Consider the following 15,742-nt stretch of genomic DNA (forward strand, 5'->3'; position numbering starts at 1 on the left):
ACTTTCATTTTGTCACCATTTCAGTTACTTTTACATTATGTTAACTGCAGTTGTTGCCTCTGGAGAGAGATATGTCTAGCAAGGCAGTAAGTACAATTGATTGACATGGACACACAATAGACCTCAACCTTTAACACACAAACCTCAATAACGGTGACAAGCAAAAAAACTCATTAAGTTAAAAGACCTTACATCACCACACAATAATCAACTAACAGTGGCAACAAAAAACCACGGACATACGGGTATAAAAGGAGCTGGTATGCAACCACACATTCAGGTTTTATGCTGAGGAACCGATATAAGGTCCAGCCATTTCAGCTGGTAGTTCAGCGTTGTGGCAGGAGGGACACAACGTCTCGTTCCCTCCATCAGGGAACGGAGGTTACACAAGTAACCATGACGTTCCCTATCTGTCACTCACTCGACGTTGTGTCGATGTAGTGACACTATGGGTCCCTATACGAAACGGCACAATCGGCTGAACTGTGTTAGGTGAACTGGCGGTGTGTGGTGGGTAGACTTGCTGTGTGCCTCATAGCCAGCACACTAGGTCGACATGTAACCTCCCCCAACATAGTTATGAGTGTCGAACGGCCCTTAGGGGACAAGTCGACTACCCAAGAGATAGAGACAGGCTTAACCCAGTCATGGCCTCTTTTCCCCTTCTCTTTTTCCACTCCCTAAAAAAGAAGGGGGATTATCCGACTGGGCCGCCAGGTCTAGTCGGGGGGTGTCCCTCCCAAGGGGAAGACACTGCAGAGACCACACCTTGCCCAAAGAGAGGGGGGCATATTTAAGTGGAAGAATACGTCACATGGTCTTTCCAACCATGTGGGAGAGTCAAGGTAGATCCTACCCAATGGGGGAGGAGTTACTACAAACATGGAGACTGGGGCAGAGGGGCTCTGCCCAAGGAAGACGCAGTTTGCCAACAGGAAAACAAATTAGCGGAAGATATAGATTGCATGGGGTTAGCCTTACAGGGAACCGCCACATGCGGAGCACCTACCCCAGAACAGGACTCTTAGTAAGCACGTGTACTGGGCTGGCAGCGAGTCTCTCTGAAAACTCGACTGCCACAGGGCTCGGAGGAAGTCAGCCAGGGAACAAAGTTGTTAACACTACTGGGAATTAATGGCGCATGTCTTCAGCTCAAAAGGAGGTGGAAGTCGCAATGTGCAAGCGATACACCCAGCCGGCTATCCCGGGCTTATCTGCTTGTATTGCGTGCCACTACCTGGGACGAAACCGGTTCCACCCAGAGGTTGTAGAACCTTGCAAAGGTGTTGGGTGTTGCCCATGTTAGAGAGGCACCTCTGGCCAGGGCCCAGGAAACCGCTACACCCCTGGTAGAATGGGCTTGTAGCCCTCCCGGGGGTGGCATGTCCTGGGCGTGATATGCCATAGTTATGGCATCAATGAGCCAGTGGGTGATCCTCTGCTTGGAGACAGCGCTTCATTTCCACTGTGCACCAAAGCAGACAAAGAGCTGCTCAGAGATTCTAAAGCTCTGCATGCGATCCAAGTAGATGCGTAAAGCGCACACCAGACACAGCAACGACAGGGCTGGGTCTGCCACCTCCTGGGGCAGCGCCTGCAGGTTCACCACCTGGTCCCTAAAAGGGGTCGTTGGAACCTTGGGCACATAGCCCGGTCGGGGTCTCAGGATCACGTGAGAGTAACCTGGACCGAAATCCAGGCACGTTTAGTTGACAGAGAACGCTTGCAATTCTCCTACCCTCTTGATGGAAGTGAACGCAGTCAGGAGGGCAGTCTTCAAGGAGAGTGCCTTAAGGGTCCAAGAACCATGTCTGGGTGGGCCAGTAGGGTGCTACCAGGACGACCTGCTCCTTGTCTTCCCTGACCTTGCACAGGGTCTGTGCAAGTAGGCTCACTGGGGGAAACGCATATTTGCGTAGGCCAGGGGGCCAGCTGTGTGCCAGCGTGTCTATGCCGAGGGGAGCCTCGTGAGGGCGTACCAGAGCGGGCAGTGGGATGATTCTTGGGCGGCGAACAGGTCCACCTGTGCCCGTCCAAATCGACTCCAAATCAGCTGGACCACTTGAGGGTGGAGTCTCCACTCTCCCCTGAGGGTAACCTGCCATGACAGCACGTCCGCTGTAGTGTTAAGGTTGCACGGGATGTGAGTGGCTCGCAGCGACTCGAAGTGCTGCTGACTCAAGAGGAGGAGACGGCGGGCGAGTTGTGATATACAAAGAGAGCGCAGACTGCCTTGGCGGTTGACATATTCTACCGTTGCCGTGTTGTCTGTCCGAACTAACACATGCTTGCCCTGGATCAATGGCCGAAACCTCCGCAGGGCAAGCAGAACTGCCAACAACTCGAGGCAGTTGATGTGCCAATGCAGTCGCGGGCCCGTCCACAGGCCAGTGGCTGCGTGCCAGTTGCAAACAGCGCCCCAGCCCCTTTTGGATGCGTCAGTCATGACCACGATGCGCCTGCAGACCAGTTCTAGAGGAACACCTGCCTGTAGAATCGAGAGGTTAGTCCAAGGGCTGAAAAGACAGTGACAGACCGGTGTGATGACCATGCGATGTGTCCCATGGCACCATGCCCATATCGGGACTAGAGTCTGGAGCCAGTGCTGAAGCGGTCTCATATGCATCAACCCGAGCGGGTTGGCTACCGCTGAGGATGCCATATGCCCCAGGAGCCTCTGAAAAAGTTTCAGTGGAACCGCTGTTTTCTGTTTGAATGCCTTCAAAAAGGCCAGCACCGACTGGGCGTGCTCGTTCGTGAGGCGCACTGTCAAAGAGTCCAACTCCATGTGCGCACATGTCTCGAGAGTGAGCTAGGATTAGCCAGTCGTTGAGATAGTTGATAATGCGAATGCCCACCTCCCTTAATGGGGCAAGGGCAGCCTCTGCAACCTTCGTGAAGATGCGAGGAGACAGGGACAGGCCAAAAGGGAGGACTTTGTACTGATACGCCTGACCCTTGAATGCAAACCGCAGGAAGGGTCTGTGTCATGGAAGGATCGAGACGTGGAAGTATGCGTCCTTCAGGTCTACCGCCGTGAACCAACCTTGATGCCGGATGCTCGCCAGCATGCGTTTTTGCATCAGCATCTTGAACGGGAGTCTGTGTAAGGCCCGGTTCAGTACTCGCAGGTCCAAGATTGGCCGCCTTTTTTCGGTATGATGAAGTAAGGGCTGTAAAACCCCTTCTTCATCTTGGCTGGAGGGACAGGTTCTATTGTGCCCTTCCGTAGGAGTGTAGCAGTCTCCGTGCGCAAGGTAGCAGTGTTTTTGTTCTTGACCAAGGTGAAGTGAATACAGCTGAACCTGGGCGGGCGCCTGGTGAACTGAATCACGTAGCTGAGTCGGACGGTCCGGATCAGCCATAGCGACGGATTGGATAGCGCAAGCCACGCGTCCAAGTTCCACGCAAGGGAGACCAAGGGGACAACATTGTCGGACGTACCGGCAGGTGGGGCCTCGCGGCGGGGCGGAGCTTGAGGTGCCACACAATGTCGTGGCCTTGCTGAGTCTAGGGACATCGAAGCACTTACCTGGCTCCTTGTGACCATTCCCGGAACAGCCTGGGACGGGGGAGTAAGAGGACTGTCCTCGTAACCCGTGGAGACTGCCACATCGGGGGCAGCTGCGTGCCACAGCTGGGCGCTCAGGGGTGGAAAGACCACCGTTGGAGCGCCAATCCTGCAAGAAAAAAACCCGTGGACGGTAGTCATGATGACGACCGTGCACACCGGGGTATGTGACCCAGGGAGGAAGGAAACCGCTCTTTTATTGAGCTGTTGGGTACCGCAGCCACTTGGGCATGTGGCAAAATCAAACAAAAAGGCAACAAAAGATTTTCCACCCGGCCCTCCACCGGGGGATGGAGTGGTCTTCTTACCAGCTCTAGGTGAGTGGGTTCCTTCGTCCTTGGGTCACCCGTCTCAGGGGCGCTTTGACGACCTCCGTGGGTTCTTAGGCGCCGACTGTGAGATGGGTGGCGTCTGCTTCCTGCGGTGGGCTCCACGCCGGGGCCGGGCCGAAGGAGCGGGTTGCGGTGGAGCCGGTGCAGTCACCGCAGGGGGACGCCCTTGGGGATGAGTAGACGGGGTGCGGGATCTTGAGCTGCGCAGGATGTGCCGGATCACCTCCGTCTGCTGCTTCACCGCCGAGAACTGCTGGGCAAAGTCCTCGACAGTGTCACCGAATAGGCCAGCCTGGGAAATGGGGGCAGCAATCTTGTCAGCCTCACCCATCTCGACCAGGTTGAGCCAAAGGTGGCGTTCCTGGACCACTAGTGTGGCCATCGTCTGCCCGAGAGACCGCGCCGTGACCTTCGTTGCTCGGAGAGCGAGGTCGGTCACTGAGCGCAGTTCCTGCATCAAATCTGGGGCAGAACTACCCTCGTGCAGTTCTTTCAATGCCTTGGCTTGATGGACCTGCAGGAGAGCCATGGCGTGCAGGGCAGAGGCGGCTTGTCCAGCAGCGCTGTAGGCTTTAGCCTACAGTGCTTCTGGGAAGAATGGCACTGGAGCGGGTCTGGGAAGAATGGCACTGGAGCGGGTCGTGGCTGCTTTGAGCGGCACTGCGAGCCCAGGAACCAATCATCAAGCCGCGAGGGTTCAGGGGAGAGCGGAGGGTTCCACTCTAACCCGACACTCGCGGCCGCCCGGGAAAGCATGTCCGTCATTTCTGCATCAGCCTGTGACTGGGCAATTGTCCCCAAGGGGGGAAGCCCAGCTGAGGCTTCTGCATCCGTCTGGACAAGCCCGCTCTCCGATGCTGCGCTCGAGAGCTCATCATCTTCGTGGGCTCCGAACAAGAAGCCAGACTCGCCATGAGATGAGCCGGCGAACTCATCCAGAAGCCCGACTGGGGCAGACGAGCGTGCTGGGGAATGGGAGGTCCGCGGGGGGATACCCGGCGGAGGCGATCCCATTGAGGTCCCCAAATCGGCCCCAGTGATAGCCGCGCTGGCCTCATACCCGTAGGTAGAAGGACCGAGGCGGGGAGCCACTGGGGTGGCTTGCTTTCTTACGATGCAAGCCGCAACCGCAATGTTGCCATGGTCATGTTCTCGCAATGAGAACATGAACCATCCACAAACGCTCCGTGTGGGTCGTGCCCAGAAATGAAAGACAGCGATCATGACCACCCGATGTTGAGAGATAACGACCGCAACCAGGAATAACACACAATCGGAAAGGCAACTTTAAAAAGATGCATCTTTAAAAAGACGTTCCGTGTGTGCCGCTCTTTTAGAGAAATATATACTCTTTTAGAGGAAAAAAGCTCTTTCAGAAAATATACTCTCTTATTTTCTGCCGAAGCGCCCAGGGGCATTCTCTGCAGTGCACCAGCGCAGAGGAGGGAGAAGCCACTGAAATGCGCCATCAGATCCAGCAGAGGTGAATGAACAGTAGAATTCAGCTCAATGAGCATGACCGTTCGGCTCCGAAGTGAAAATCTGAATGAGTGGTTGCATACCAGCTCCTTTTATACCCGTATGTCTGGGGAAGTGGCATGCAAATACCACTCGCCAATTTTCATTGGCCTTTTATCAAAGACCAGAGGTGTCTCGGGCTCCCAAGAGTGACCCCTAGTGTCACTACATCGACACAACGTTGAGTGAGTGACTGATAGGGAACAACAATATCACCAAAAATAAAGTCAGAAAACAGCAATAAATAAATAAATAAATAAATAAAATAAAATAAAAAAATAAGCCTATAACATTAACCACATAATTTATTCATGTTCCAATGCATGCTGCGAACTTGCAAATCAGCAACATTGTTCAATATGAAATTGTTCATTCAAACAACTCTGTTAGGCTAGTTGGGGCAACATCTGGGGGAATATTGTTGGTCTAACATGTGTTTTTATGTAGATGCAAAGTAATACACATATCATAGTTTCTGTGACTCACAAGCCCCCATCAGATGGATAAAATGCAGTTTTAGGTTTTGCAGTGTATTTAAATCATCAATGTCATTCTTTACAGTGCAAAAACTAAATGTTTATTGTAGAACGCACGGAATTCACAAATGGCAACACTGTCTGATTGATCCAAATACAATGGCACTAAATTAGGTACATGTCTCATCACTGTCATGACTGCTATGTTGCTCGAAACTGCACCCAAGTCTTTCACCCACTGTTGCACTTGTGTATATGGTTGAGTGACAATAAAGTGATTTGATTTACCATGCTGCTAATGTCAGAGTCGCTTACCAGGAAAACTTGAGAAGTGATCTTATTACCGGCCAGCTGTTCAAATGTTTTTCTAGCTGGCAGGCATTCAACCAGGGTAGTCTGGGGTTAGGGAAGATGGTTTGGGGAGGGGAGCAACATTAACTATACCTTATCACCATGTTGTTTACTACAGTAATTGCTGTGATTGTTTGATGTGAATGACGGGGGGAGGGGAGGGGTTGAAACTCGTCTGGCTATTGGTAAACCTTATTGCTCAGCCATCGCGGCAGGACCTATATGAGCAGAGAAGAGAAGCTGTTGCAAACTGGGGGGAAAAGTTGTTTCTGACTAAAGATTAAGAGGGCAAACAATTTTTTTTTTATTTTTTTTTTAAATGACGTGCCCGGATAAATCTTTTATAATAAAATCAGTAACAACCAATAAGAAAATAGTCCATTTTGAATTCATGGTGATTTTAAGTGTTTTGATTCCCTCGGCTACTAGGGATGGGCAATACCACTTATTTTCTTTCCAATACGATACCAATAATGCCAAGTCCAATATCGTCGATTCCAATACCAATACCTCTATGAAATAGATATTTATTTATTTATTTATTTATTTATTTTTTGCAATTTCTTGGGATAAAATGGGCAATTTAAAATATTATTTTGTCATAATTCAAGTCATTATTATTATTATTATTATTATTTTTATTTTTACATTGATGAGCCAAAACAAAATTTTTTGCTTTGTTCACCCTTACAAATATTAACCTTGGTTTTACTACAGTAACCACAGTTTAACCATGGTTTTTAATGTACCTAATTTTGTTTTAAAGGTCTCATTCAACAGATTTACATGCATCCAAGTTCAAAAAACACTTTAATTTGCTCATAATTTAAATTGCAGCATTACTTTTTTTTTTTTTCAGTGTCAAAAACGACTCGTTCAGTGATCCTTTCTAAAGGATTCATTCTAAACGCTTCCTTTTTAGAGAGCCTACTCTGCTCTGATTGGTCAGATGGCCCAGTCTGTTGTGATTGGTCTTCCGCTTAGTGTAGTGTTTGAGGTCGGGTGTTCAGAATTGGTTCTTTCTTTTGGGAGTCAATAACTCCATTTGTCGTGCACTTTGATTTTTGAAACTTTGCAGACTTTTTTACATTCACAAACAGCTATTTAACACACTACATGAAACGTAATATTTGAAAAGCCATAATAGGTGCTCTTTAAAACATAGTTACTGCTACAATATTACAGCAATAAAACCATGGCTTCCACCAAAAAAACATGGTTACTACAGCCATGGTTATTACAGTCATGGTTACTACAATATTACTTAAGTGAAACCATGGTTAATTTTAGTTTATTATTATTATTATTTATTAAGAACCATTACAGAACATTATCAAAGTTCTAACAACTTTTAACTTAAATAAACTTGTAAAAATATCACACACATTATAATAAATGTCACCTTTAGATATGTTTTATTTAGTGCAAATTTACTCCAGAAGCAGTATCTCTGTTTTTCTCTCATTACCTCTACAAGGCACAGATCCCTCTTGTTTGAACGAGCGTTGTGATGGCGCAGGTGCTCGTCTTCTTGTGTCTTTCAGCATTTATGCACATTAAGATGAGCGAAAGAAGAAATAGTTCCCATCCTGCACAAGTATTTGCTAATATTGCCTAATTCTTTTTATTTCACTTAGAATCTTATGATATATGTTCATGGTAACCAAATAATAATATCCCTAGTTTTAAAAAAAATATATAGAATCGATATTTTTGTGTGAGGATTGATATTTTTGATACAACATCAGTATCGGAAGTATCGATACTTTAGGATCGATCCACCCATCCCTATCGGCTACACTCTTTTCTGTATTGCTTTGTAAATGCAAGTTGCTATAGTAGACGCTATGTGCATTTATTACGCCTCATCAACCACCTCATATAAAGCAGCATTGTTCATAAGTTAAGGTCAGTCATTCAGTCTATAGATACTTATTGCATCAACAAGCCATATAGGCTTTTTATTGCACTACTGTCCATTGGTTGAAAGTCATGGGTGTTTTTATTTTTTTTTTTATTTTTTTTTTTTTATTTTTTTTGTGGAACCAACATCTTGTGCATCTAAGTTTTTCTGAGATTCCATTATACAGTTTTATCCTTGTATCATCTGACTCAAATATCTCTTCTTAGACACTCATGGTAGATTAAATTATGTGTAAGTAGACAATGTATGGTAGACTGAATGTGTGAAAATATGTGTGTGTTGCTGTTTCTAATACTGATTTTATTTTTGGTTCCATGTCCTGTTATACGAGTTTATGACCTCATGCGTACCCTGATGATATTCATCATGGAGGAGATAAGCCAGAGGTCCAGATCCTGGTTTGCTGTTCTTGGTTGCCAGTTTCTCTCTCCTCACCCTGGTGATGTCACTCTGTCCCATTGGAGCAGAAACAGCAGCAGCTTCTGTTAAAATGCCTTCAAGCTCTCGGCCAATGGACTTCTGTTGCACATCAGAAGACTTACAAGTTATGTTTATCCTGGAGTTAAGGACATGTAGTCACTCAAGCAGGGGGATCTGTCTGAGGTTTGTCTTTCCTCTCTTAGGATATTATTTAATGTTTCTGTTTTAATTCTATCTGGAACTCTGTGGACACTGACTTTCGTTCTATCAACACCTAAATAAGCTATTTAAGTTATTGAGGATTATTTTACAGTAGCTGGAATCTGAAAAACTCTGGACTTTGAGAAAATGAACTCTGAACTTTAACATTTCTGGACAGTGCAGAGTGGTAGCCTTCCAGGAAAATATTGGATAGCTCTGCTCTAAATTCTGTACATATGACTTTTGCTCATATTCAAATCAATTTAGCTGCTGGCTCTTTGCTACAAGAATTTATGCTTCCTGATCGAATTCACATTATCAGTGTTCTTTAGCAACATGCTGTAGCCTACAATACAGCTGCCTTTACTCATTACTGCCTGGGTTGTATGCTTTCCCATTAAGGCCTCAAATTACTCAGGATCACTCTAGTTTATCATTTATACAAGGTCACTCTGCTTGCTCAAGTGGAGTTTGTTGGTCAGTAGTTTTGTAATGCAACTTTAGATTACATGTATTGAGAACTATACAACTTGGAATCGAATCATTTGTTTTAATAGCAACATGCTAATTGCTACTCACCTATGACTTGCTGCTGTTAAGCTAGTGCAGGGGTCAGCAACCTTTTTGACATGAAGTGCCATTTTTTATTTTTCCTGGTCAATGGCTGTGCCGAAACATGCGCATGTTTGAGTCCACTTGTGAAAATGTTTCTATTTTGCATTTTTCTAATTTAATAGTTTATTTTTCATTACAAATTATATTATCTTTTAGAAAACCCGATGATTATGATATAATCATGATCCTGTATGTGAATTTTCACAGACCATCTTGTGAAAGTGCTTTAATGAAAGAAAACCTGTCCTTTTGCACAAAATGAGTTCACACATTTAATGTCACAAATTTGCTTATTTGATTACTGATCACGAAATTTTATGGAATCTTAAATATTTCTTATATTATGTCATTCTACATTTTACTAAATCACGCAGAGCTGGCTAATCACTAGCCACAGAGGCCGTTTCCCTATCACTGCCTGTGCTCACAGCCACGGAGGCTGTTTCCCCATCACTGCCAGTGCCCATAACCATGGAAGTCATTCCCCTTTCACTGCCTGTGCTCACAGCCACTGAGATGTTCCCCTGTCACTGCCAGTGCTCATGACCAAGGAGACCGTTCCCCAGTCTCTGCCAGTGTTCACGGCCACGGAGGCCATTCCCCTGTCGTGGCCAGTGCCCGAAGCTTCCACGGCTCCACACCCTGAGCCGTTCCCTCCTGACCCTTGTTCAGCAGCCGCTGCCCAGTCCTCTGACCCCTGTCCAGCAGCCACCACCCAGTGGCACCCAGCTGCCTCTGCTGCCTTCGAGGAACTCAAGAGATGCTTCACAAGAGTGCCCATACTTTGTCACCCAGACCCTACGTTATCCTTCATCCTGGAAGTGGATGCATCCGACACAGTATTGGTGACATGGTGACCCAGCTAAATTATTTCCCTGTGCATTCTTCTCCTGTAAACTCTCCTCTGCAGAATGGAACTATGATGTTGGCAACTGGGAACTATTAGCTATGAAGGCTGCAATTGAGGAGTGGCTGCACTGGTTGGAAGGAGAGAGGAACCCATTTAAAGTAATCGTGGATCCTTGTAACCTTGAATACATTCGAGCAGCCAAGCGGTTAAATCCCCATCAGGCCAGGTGGGCATTGTTCTTTACCCGATTCAACTTCACTATCACCTTCCGACCAGGCTCTAAGAACACTAAAGCTGATGCATTATCTCGAATACATGACAAATTGCAAAAGACCATCAACAATGAAACCATAATACCCTCTTCCCTTGTGATAGCTCTGGTGCACTGGGTGCACTATGGATGACTTGATCCAGGCTAATATCCAAGTCCCACCACCTGCTGAATGTCCAACTGATAAGACCTATGTTCCTGCCAACATGTGGCCACAAGTGCTCAAATGGGTTCACACATCGTGTTCTGATCACCCAGGCATACAGGCTACCATCCGTCTCCTTCAAAACAGATTCTGGTGGGAATCACTCACTCTTGATGCAACAACCTACTGTAACGTATGCAGGAACTGGCAATGATGGCAATGACGAAGACGTGAAGATGAAGAACCCAAGTGCAGTTTATTTACAAAGTACATGAAATCCAAAACCCTAACTACACGTGAACTAAACATAAACAAGAACTTGACAAAAACCTGACTTGACATAAACTTGGCTTGACATAAACGTGGCCTGACATAAACATCTACACTCACATTCAATACTTGACAACTACACAATGGAAAACATGAGGCTTAAATACATGGACATGGGGGAACATAAACCAATGGACAAACAGAACTGATAACAAGATAATTAAACAATAAACCAATGAAAACATGACACATGAACATGGAGGGAAAACAGGAATCACATGACAAGGGAAACAGGAACTAAACATTTCAAAATAAAAGACATGAATCAACAGAATACACATGACACCTACGTATGTGAGTGTCAAATACAGGTGCATCTCAATAAATTAGAATGTCGTGGAAAAGTTCATTTATTTCAGTAATTCAACTCAAATTGTGAAACTCGTGTATTAAATAAACTCAATGCACACAGACTGAAGTAGTTTAAGTCTTTGGTTCTTTTAATTGTGATGATTTTGGCTCACATTTAACAAAAACCCACCAATTCACTATCTCAAAAAATTAGAATATGGTGACATGCCAATCAGCTAATCAACTCAAAAGACCTACAAAGGTTTCCTAAGCCTTCAAAATGGTCACTCAGTTTGGTTTACTAGGCTACACAATCATGGGGAAGACTGCTGATCTGACAGTTGTCCAGAAGACAATCATTGACACCCTTCACAAGGAGGGTAAGCCACAAACATTAATTGCCAAAGAAGCTGGCTGTTCACAGAGTGCTGTATCCAAGCATGTTAACAGAAATTTGAGTGGAAGGAAAAAGTGTGGAAGAAAAAGATGCACAACCAACCGAGAGAACCGCAGCCTTATGAGGATTGTCAAGCAAAATCGATTCAAGAATTTGGGTGAACTTCACAAGGAATGGACTGAGGCTGGGGTCAAGGCATCAAGAGCCATCACACACAGACATGTCAAGGAATTTGGCTGCAGTTGTCGTATTCCTCTTGTTAAGCCACTCCTGAACCACAGACAACATCAGAGGCGTCTTACCTGGGCTAAGGAGAAGAAGAACTGGACTGTTGCCCAGTGGTCCAAAGTCCTCTTTTCAGATGAGAGCAAGTTTTGTATTTCATTTGGAAACCAAGGTCCTAGAGTCTGGAGGAAGGGTGGAGAAGCTCATAGCCCAAGTTGCTTGAAGTCCAGTGTTAAGTTTCCACAGTCTGTGATGATTTGGTGTGCAATGTCATCTGCTGGTGTTGGTCCATTGTGTTTTTTGAAAACCAAAGTCACTGCACCCGTTTACCAAGAAATCTTGGAGCACTTCATGCTTCCTTCTGCTGACCAGCTTTTTAAAGATGCTGATTTCATTTTCCAGCAGGATTTGGCACCTGCCCACACTGCCAAAAGCACCAAAAGTTGGTTAAATGACCATGGTGTTGGTGTGCTTGACTGGCCAGCAAACTCACCAGACCTGAACCCCATAGAGAATCTATGGGGTATTGTCAAGAGGAAAATGAGAAACAAGAAACCAAAAAATGCAGATGAGCTGAAGGCCACTGTCAAAGAAACCTGGGCTTCCATACCACCTCAGCAGTGCCACAAACTGATCACCTCCATGCCACGCCGAATTGAGGCAGTAATTAAAGCAAAAGGAGCCCCTACCAAGTATTGAGTACATATACAGTACATGAACATACTTTCCAGAAGGCCAACAATTCACTAAAAATGTTTTTTTTAAGGTCTTATGATGTATTCTAATTTTTTGAGATAGTGAATTGGTGGGTTTTTGTTAAATGTGAGCCAAAATCATCACAATTAAAAGAACCAAAGACTCAAACTACTTCAGTCTGTGTGCATTGAATTTATTTAATACACGAGTTTAACAATTTGAGTTGAATTACTGAAATAAATGAACTTTTCCATGACATTCTAATTTACTGAGATGCACCTGTATGTGCCACATCCAAGTTGTTGAGGCAAGTTCTTGCTGGTCTTCTACAACCTTTGCCCCTTCCTCAATGCCCATGGTCCCACATAGCTCTTGACTTCATTACTGACCTTCCCATATCACAGGGAAATACAATCATTCTCTCTGTAATCGACCACTTCTCGAAAGCCTGTTGCTTGCTTCCACTGCCCAAACTCCCCACTGCACTGGAAACTGCAGAAACCCTGTTTAATTATGTTTTCAGACTTTACGGTCTCCCCAAATATATAGTATTTGACAGAGGACCACAATTCACCTCTCGAGTGTGGTTGGCCTTCTTCAAACAACTCAATGTCAACATTAGCTTAACCTCTGGTTACCATCCACAATCCAATGGACAAACCGAATGCCTCAATCAGGAATTTGAGCGCTACTTACACACATACTGCCAAATGAACCAGTCTGCTGGTACCTTCCATGGGCGGAATATGTTCAAAACTCATTTGTCATGCCTTCCACTGGTCTAACACCATTCAAATTCATATTTGGATATCAACCCCCTCTATTCCCCTGGTCTGATTAACCATCTGAGGTTCCCGCTGTTGATGATTGGATGCAACGACTCAAACAAGGGTGGGATCAAGCCCACGTGCATCTCCAGAGAGCTATACGTCGGCAAAAGGACCAGACCAATCATCACCATCGTCTAGCTTCTGCTTATCAACCAGGGCAATGGGTCTGGTTGTTTGCAAGGTACCTTTGTCTCCGGTTACCCTGCCGCAAGCTCAGTCCCAGATTTGTAGGTCCATTCTAAATCATCAATCAAGTTACACCAGTGTCATTTAAACTTCTCCTCCCTGCTAATTATCGCATCTCTCCCACTTTCTATGTTTTCCTGTTAAAACCCTTGGAGGGATCACGATGGTGGAAGGTGAGGAGGCATTCGTGGTCAGTAAGCTCCTGGATTCCTGTCACCGGGGTCACTCACTCCAGTACCTGGTAGACTGGGAGGACTATGGACCAGAGGAGCATTATTGGATAATGCAGGGGACATCCTTGATCCTTCCCTCATCTCGGAATTCCATCATGACCACACAAACTGTCTAACACCAAGAGGTCGGGGTAGACCCTGATGCAACATGCCTCCTCCCGTCAGGATTTGCTCACGGGGGCTGTTACATAATTTACTACAATAAAACTGCACATGGATTCTAAACAAAGCCTCCAAGCCTCCATGTTACAAATATAGCCTACAAATAGGTGAAAGTCCCATAAATATATCAGGAATTTTACACTCAAGGCTGATTTGTGCACACATATTTTAACACAATGTGGAGGACATAATTATTTACTTTAATTACATGTACAGAATTAGCAAAATAGTGGGAAAAGAATAATAATAATAATAATAATAATAATGTTATGTTAACATTTAGTACAGTTTAAAGGGAGAGGAAAATAATGCATGTGCATGTTTCTTTGTATCACATGAGCAGGAATATTCTGAATAGATGTACACTTTATAAAGCATTTAAACTTTTTTGGAATAAAGCCTTAACCAGATACTTACCTTTATCGGTGATGTGAAAATAAATTAGATCAACTTTTAGAGGTGAAAAGACAAGATCCGCTGTGAAATCATAACTTCAGGTCAGGAATTTAAAATTGCGCTCAGGTTGGTTTATAAATGAATACATGGAAATCATTACGTGTGAATTGTGTGATACATTAATATAGACATTTTAAGGAGTGGAAAATGTAGCCTATATAATGTTGTGTCTTAGTTAATGTTACACTTGACAAGCTCCAGACATGCACAATTAACGGAGACCGCAAACTAAGTCGAGACCATGCCCATCCGATCTGAAATCACACTATGCTGATGGGATGGGAATAGGGAAAAGAGTGAGATCGGAAAAGGGGCCCGGCGTGAGCAAAAGCCAAATTCTTGCTGTTTATTAAACTGGATTTTGTCTGGTTTCACCAGACTATTGGAGTGCAAATAGCCAGGCTGTGTGGCTAATGCTATTTACACTTAGTGCGAATAGTCACTACATACATTTTTGTCATTGAAAATCCTGTTTCACTTTCAAATATGGCAGATTGCAGAAGTAAAATTTCATGTTGACTTTAATGCACCACCATCTATGGCCTATGTGTTTTTTGGTTTTAGTGTCATCCTGTACCAATGCACAGGTGTATGTGAGTATGTGCTTTTATGTGCATGCACATGTGAATGAGTGAGTTTATAATTATAGCATAAGCATGTAGAATCTCAATATTCACTTTTTCTCTGATTTTTAAGGTTATAGTCATCTTTTTTACCGTTATCCAATCAGGAGACCCATAAACGCACATACATTCACACACAAAGACTGCACAGTCAGTTGCCTGTAACTTCACAGCTCTCAAATCTCCCTTGAGGCAGATGTCCCCTGAGTTTCAGATGCACTTTCTCTCTGTCACACACCTGCTCACACAGATTAACCAAGCACAACTGCGCACATACCAACAGACATGCACATGCATTTCTCTTAAGCTAGTTAACATCTGCAAACTCTGAACATTCATTTGTTCCACATAAATATGCAAATAATGAGTATCTGTGAAAGATCCATGCATGTTCTGTTAAATCAGTACACACACACACACACACACACACACACACTGCAGGCAAGCCACACACTTGATTCATGCATTTCACTTATGAAAATATGAATGTGGCTTTCTAAAAATAAACACTCTCTCTCACCCAGTCTAAATCCATTCAGTTGACTCTGTTGTTTTGGTGCGTGTCTTGGTGGAAGCATGCTAAAAATAGGAGTGTTTACCCCTGCATAGACCAGAGATTCCTCCTCGAGCATTGCC

Source organism: Myxocyprinus asiaticus, chromosome 8 (genome assembly GCF_019703515.2).
Source record: "Myxocyprinus asiaticus isolate MX2 ecotype Aquarium Trade chromosome 8, UBuf_Myxa_2, whole genome shotgun sequence".
Classification (NCBI taxonomy): domain Eukaryota; kingdom Metazoa; phylum Chordata; class Actinopteri; order Cypriniformes; family Catostomidae; genus Myxocyprinus; species Myxocyprinus asiaticus.